Source organism: Mastomys coucha, unplaced genomic scaffold, assembly GCF_008632895.1.
Source record: "Mastomys coucha isolate ucsf_1 unplaced genomic scaffold, UCSF_Mcou_1 pScaffold23, whole genome shotgun sequence".
NCBI classification, from domain to species: domain Eukaryota; kingdom Metazoa; phylum Chordata; class Mammalia; order Rodentia; family Muridae; genus Mastomys; species Mastomys coucha.
In genome coordinates this window covers 54071102-54078002 of record NW_022196906.1, presented here as the reverse complement: position 1 = coordinate 54078002, position 6901 = coordinate 54071102, and the positions used below count along the sequence as shown (strand labels likewise).

Below are 6901 nucleotides of genomic sequence, written 5' to 3'. Positions count from 1 at the left end.
AAAAAAAAAAAAAAAAAAAGAAAGAAAAAGAAAATGTTGACTTTGTAAATAACAGATTTTGAGCTGACATAGTATTTCTCTAGATAACTAGGATAGTCCATAAGGTATATACCTGCTTAACCATACACCATTAATATAATACTAATAATACTATACTAATATTATAAATACATTAATAATACTATTTCTATATATGTATATATATACAGAGAGAGAGATTTTTTTTTTTGCTTTTTCGAGACAGGGTTTCTCTGTGTAACTCTGGCTGTCCTGGAACTCACTCCGTAGACCAGGCTGGCCTCAAACTCAGAAATCTGCCTGCCTCTGCCTCCCAAGTGCTGGGATTAAAGGTATGCACCACCACTGCCCGGCTTCTATTAATATATTTTTATTTCAAATATCCTATTGTGCTGCCCCATAAATATATTTGAATCTATCTAACCTGGATCTCAGTATGGGATTGAGAAGTTATTACACATAAACCCAACATCAGCTGGTAATAATATATATGTGTTCTCTACCTCAGGGCTATACCTTCAGCCATATTTTTTTATTTTTTGACTTTGTGGTTTTGGTTTGATTTGGGTTTTGTTTTCATTGTTGTTGTTATTTTGAGAAAGGATTTCTCCGTGTAGCCCTAGAACTCACACTGTGGACCATTCTGTGTTGTGCAGTTAAATACTTTAGATACTCATAAAAATATATGTCCACATGTTGTTATAATTTAAAGTACTAGATAACATAATAAAGGTTTTATGCATATATAGCCATTTTTATTGTTGGTTTTTTTTTTTTTCAGGGGTAGAGGAATCGAGACAGTCTCTTCAGTCTCTCATACCCCAGGCTGGCCTACAACTTGATGTGTAGTCACTTCTGATCCTCAGACCTCCAGCTCTGGAAGAATGAGATTCCAGGTATATGCTACCACCCCTGGCTAATCTCATTTATTCTCATATTTTTCCAGGTGGTCTTATTCCTGTTTTATAATAAATAAATGCAACGTCAATTGTGTGGCCTCTGTCTCCTCATATCCTTCACATCTCTTCCTCCCTTGATCCCAGAAACCAATGCCGAGTAGTCCTTGCTTGAACATTTTCTAGTGCAATCTTGCTTTCCTTTCTAAAATGAACATGTTCTGTTGGTTCTCTGCAGAAAGCAGCAACAACTGCCATGTAACGGTTAAGCAGCAGAACCTGAGGAGTTACTGGCTTTGTTTTATATATTAGGTCATCTTTGGACCAACTCCTGATGTCAATGTACTGATCTAATGTTCTGGAAAAAGCCCTACAGTGCACTTCCTATTTTAAATGGCCTATCACATTCTTATATATGAAAGATGGAGAATAAAACAAGAGCAGACATCTGAATAATCTATTAAAAATGGGAAGGGGAATTTTAGCAATTTATCAAAAAATCAGTACTAAGCAAAGATAAAGCAATTCACAACATAAAGAAAACCAGTCCCCAAGTTCCAACATGAGGCTGAATTTCCACTAAGGAAAATGAAGTGTTAAATGTACTTAAATAGAATGTTCTTGTAGCTAGAGAGATGGCTCAGTGGTTGAAAGCACTTACTCTTCTTGCAGAGGACTCAGGTTTGACTCCCGGCATCCACAAACATAGTGGCTCACAACCATTGGTAACTCCAGTTCCAAGGATATGACACTCTGAATTCTGCTAGCACCAGGCACACATGACATACACATAAATATATAAAGGTAAAATACATTTTTATAAGTAAAATAAAAATGTTCTTGAGTAAGAGGCAACTAACGTGTCTGTGTGTCAAAGGACGTGACAGCTGTCTTCAGTGCCCAAAATAGGGGTATGTTTTTATGCTGGAAAACAAAATTACTCTTAAGTCCTGCAGTTTGCATTAAAAGACAAGAGAAGGGCAGCTCTCTTTTCTTCACTTACTCGTACCTAGTAGTCCCTGTGTAGGGCGGGCCCTTTCCCCACAGGGCAAGCTCAGACAAGATTTCTGAAGCAGTTCTGACCCAGACTCTGCTCTCCCTGCCAGCTCACACCCTCAAGCCATGTGCTTCTCACCTCTGCCTTCTACCTTGTGTCTCACCATCTCAGAGCCTCCACTCCTGAGGGCTACCCTCTCTGTCTTTGGACAGGGACCTTGTGCAAACAATTCCTTCATATAAACATCATTGGCCTTCACTGGTTTCTGGCCAACAGCTTTAAATGTGTGAACTCTTATCTTTCAAAATCCACGAAAGCATGTCTCCCTCTAAATACTAGCTTGTTACTTCCTCCACCTCAGGGCCTCACCCTAGGCTTTGTAACCACTTTCCTCCCTCCCGATTCCCAACCCACTCTAATCTGGATTCTGTCCCTGTTCCTCCACAAATGACCCTCACTGGTACTTCTTATTTTATTAACAGAGTACATGGCATTAAATCCTCCTCCTCAGACCATTCTTTCTTTAACTGATGCAAGACCCAGTTTTCTCTCTCATCACTTTCTTACTTGCCAGTTTTCTTCTCCACATTCTGTATTCTCAGGGTTTAGTACCACCGCCATTTTCTCACTGGACACTACCAAGACCGATGACAGATTTTGGCACATCAGACCTATTCTCCTCTTCCAAGCGTGAACCTGTATATCCATGTGCCTGCTGCACATCTTCACATGGGGATTCCCTAGCATCCTCACATGCACCCAATCCCAAAGCTCAGCTTATTTTTCCCCAATCCAAACTGTTCCTCCCTATTCTCTCCAGAGTCATCCTTGACTTTTTCTCTCACACACTCCACATCCATCTGCTTTCTAGTCCTGTTGATTCCATGTGCAAATATCCTCTAATTCATGTTCTTCGGTCTCTGGTTCTGTCTCTCTGTATCTCTTTGTGTCTTTCTGTCTGTGTCTCCCACCCCATTCCAAACAACCATTCTCACACCAGGTATGGTGATGAGCACCTGTCATCCCAGCCCTTAGAAAGCAGAAGTAGGAGGAATATTGAAAGTTTGAGCCTGGTCTACACAGTGAATCTCAGGCCTGTAGTTCAGAATGATTATAGAATGACACTCTGTCTCGAAAAGACAAAAACAAAACCAAGAAGACAGCAACTTTCTATGTAAGCTAGTGAAGACCTTCTAAAGCATCCTCCAGGGCTCTCATGCCCCCCAACTCTACTCTGTCTTCTGACTTCGATATAGAGCTGCATAATTTGGTTCCCCTATTCACCTCATCTCTTCACCAGCCCCTCATTCTTACCTTAGACTCCTCTGTCCTTATTTCCTCCAACACACACACATTCTTTCGATCACACCTCTCACACAGGACTTGATTTGGCTCAGTGGTAGAGTGCTTGCCTACTTAAAACACATAAGGCCCTAGGATAGGAAGAGGGAGAGCAGGAGGGGAATGAGCACCCACCTCTGCTGATCCTCCTCAGGTGAATCCTCTCTGATGCCCCAGACAGTTTGCTTCCCTTGTTTATTCCTAGAATCAGAAGTCCTCTCAGTGGGTCCAAGTCACATATCATTTTTGGTATTGTGTCTCTTCTACTAAGTTGTAAGAGACATACAACAAAAATACTCCTTATGGTTTGCTAAATGGATAAATGAGAATATAGAAGCTATTCATCAAAGGGAGGAAAAAAGCCCATCTTCCTTCTGTGGCATAGCCACAGAAATCAAATGCAACTCTAATCTATGTGATTTTGCGTGCTTGCTTAAGACCGAGTTATGTGGGGAAGAGTCGATGAACTTAAGTAACCTGACAGAAAATAAGGAACCACCAAACTGGCCAATCTAGCTATGGACATCATTTCAACTGGCCTGCTGCTTTCTGGGGGGGTTCACGTTCTACCTAATTCCAACCCATGTGCAAGCACTATTTTAAAGGTATCGATCGGAGTTAGTTATATCAGGCTAGTAGAGTGTCATTGTCCAAGCCATGCTTGTCCCCACTGTAGGGATTTTGGTTAGTTCTGACTTCAGGCTCTTAGGATTTCCAGTGATATAGTGATCTTTCAGTAACTTTCTTTTCAACTTTTTTCCTTAAAGGGCCGGAGAGATGGCTCAGTGGGTAAAGGCATTTGCTGCCAAATCCAGCACCTGAGTTCAAACCTTGAAGATTCACACGGTGGAAGAAAACCAACTTCTACAAGTTCTTCTCCAATCTCTACAGGTACTCATAAAAAATAAAGTGAATTTAAAAATATATTAGGTAACTTTCTTTTTTTTTTTTTTTTTTTTTTTTTTGGCTTTTCAAGACAGGGTTTCTCTGTGTAGCCCTGGCTGTCCTGGAACTCACTCTGTAGATCAGGCTGGCCCCGAACTCAGAAATCCGTCTGCCTCTGTCTCCCAAGTGCTGGGATTAAAGGAGTGGGCCACCACTTCCCGGCTTAGGTAAAATATTTAAGAATTAAAATTTCTCCTTGAGGAATAAAAAAGTATGGTTTAGGCATCCAACAAACACTCCAGAAGTAGGTATAATTACTATGTGTCGATTTAAAAACATACCAAAGGGGGCTGGAGAGATGGCTCAGTGGGTAAGAGCACCAACTGCTCTTCGGAAGGTCATGAGTTCAAATCCCAGCAACCACATGGTGGCTCACAACCACCCGTAATGAAATCTGACGCCCCTTTCTGGTGCGTCTGAAGACAGCTACAGTGCACTCATTTATAATAATAAATTAATCTTTAAAAAAAAAAAAAAAAAGAACACCGACTGCTTTTCTGAAGGTCCTGAGTTCAAGTCCCAGAAACCATATGGTGGCTCACAACCATCTGTACAGCTACAGTGTACTCATATACATAAAATAAATAAATAAATCTCTTTAAAAAATACCAGAACCAAGCATGGTAAAACACTGACTATAATTCAGATCTTGGTAAATGGAAGCTGGAGGATCAGGAGTTCAAGACCCAGTCTCAGCCTCATCAGATCTTGTCTCAATATCCCTGCCCAAATCCCTCAAAAAAGTCAGCAAAGTATATGTACAATTTACATTCTTTCATATAGTCAGCCAAAATCGTCTTTAAAAAAATCAGTATGGACTATTGTATAATATAAAACTATCTCTAGCTCTAAAAAAAAGTCAATGTGGACAATTGTATAATATAAAACTATCTCTAGCTCCATATAGCTTTGGCAGTATCAAGTTTTATATTTGCTTATTTATTGATTTTTTTTTTGAGACATACTATGCAACCCTGGCCAACTTGCAACTTGCTGTATAGACCAGGATGATCTTCAAACCTAAGGCGATCTTCCTGCCTCCTGAGTGTTAGAATCACAGGTGTGCGCCGTCATACACACAGCTTACATTTCCTTCTTGAAATTTAGCAGATAATAACTAATGTTTGTTTAGTCCTTTCTACATCCCAGGAACTTCTGAGGATGTGGTATGGATTTTCTTGTATGATAATCACTATTGACCTGAAAGGAAAGCTGGGCTTAAATAGCTCTTATAGGGTTTTCTATTTCTCACCTCATACTGTGCCCAAAAAGTCAGATTTGGGGGTTTGTTGAATTTTGGATTACGGAGGTTCAACCTTCACAATGTTTTACTCTGTTTAATTATTTGGAGGTGTGGATGCACGCACATGGCAGCCAGTGCCCACATGCCGTAAGCATCAGATCCTCTGGAGCTGAGGTGACAGACAGTTGTGAGCTGTCTGATGTGGGCTGGGAACTGACCTAGGGTCCTCTGGAAGAGCATCAAATGATCTTAACCACTGAGCGGTCTCTCCAGACTCAACCTGCACACTCCCATCCCTCTTTTGGAAAAGAGGGCACTAAGACTTGGAGTTGCTCAAACCAAGTACATACAAGTTTAAATGCAGATATACTGATTCCAAATCAGGTATTCCTTTTGTGGCGGCAGCGGTGGTGGTGGGTGCAAGGGGTGGGGGGACAGGTGGTGGAGCCCACCCAGGTTGGCTTTAAACTTACTTTGTAACTGAGGATGACCTTGAACTCCTGATCCTCCTGCCTTTCCCTCCAGTGTTGGGGTTTACAGATGTGTGGCCCGAAGCCCAACCAGAATTTATGTTCTTAACCCACATATGATATCTCTTGATTGTTAGTAGTACTGGTACTTTTTTCTGTTTTATTAGTAGAGAGGGAAAAATACCATTAGAAACAAAAACTGGATATAGCCTCCCTAGTTTTCAAGGATGGTGATGCACCCCTTTAATCCCAGCCTTGTTTACAAAAGGGTGTTCCAGGGTAGGCCCAGAGAAACTCTGTCTTGAAAAACCAAAATTAACTAATTAATTAATTAATTTTAAAAGGAGGGGCTAGAAAGATGACTCAGTGGTTAGAGCACCAGCTGCTCTTACAGAGGGCTTGGGTTTGATTCCCAGCGCCCACATGACAGCTCACAACTGTCTGTAACTCCAGTTCCAAAGGATCTGGTATTGCTTCTGATCTTCTTGGGAATCACACATGTAAATGGTGAACATGTATGCATGCAAGCCAAATACACATATAGCAAAGAAGTCTTTTAAACATGTAAAGGCAAAGCAAAAAATATATTTTAAAAAGGATTAGTCATATGTGGACCTGGAGGATACACAACCAATCAATGATTACAAATAATGAAAGAAAAGAAATTTGAGCTTTTCAATGGCTATCTCAAAGAAATTGAACGAGGCCTAGAACAGAAAGCCATCGTGGAGGTCACCAAGATGGAAGACGCATCCTAGAAGCAGGGCAGAAGACAGGGTGGGAGCTGCACAGGACACAACTATTGAGGAATGGCTTACTATTGTAGAGAATGGCTAGCCAGTCTGTCCGATCGGACATCTGCATGCTGGATTCAGAGCTTTCTGCTATGTGCTGTAGCATTCTGCTAAGTTTACCAGGCATGTCCAACCTTTTGACATTGCAATGTGATGAAATCATTTACAAAGTTCACAGTGGGGAACTGTGCACTTGA

General features: G+C 41.0%; 1 protein-coding gene across 4 annotated transcripts in view; it reads left to right on the top strand.

Annotated features, from left to right (window-relative positions):
- Positions 1-1011, top strand: part of Senp8 (SUMO peptidase family member, NEDD8 specific) — an 18926-nt gene extending 17915 nt beyond the window's left edge. For all 4 annotated transcript variants that reach the window (XM_031343719.1, XM_031343720.1, XM_031343718.1 and 1 more), the window contains one exon: positions 800-1011. The gene's annotated coding sequence lies outside the window, so the exon portion shown is untranslated. The remainder of the gene's footprint in view (positions 1-799) is intronic.
- The last annotated feature ends 5890 nt before the right edge of the window (positions 1012-6901 follow it).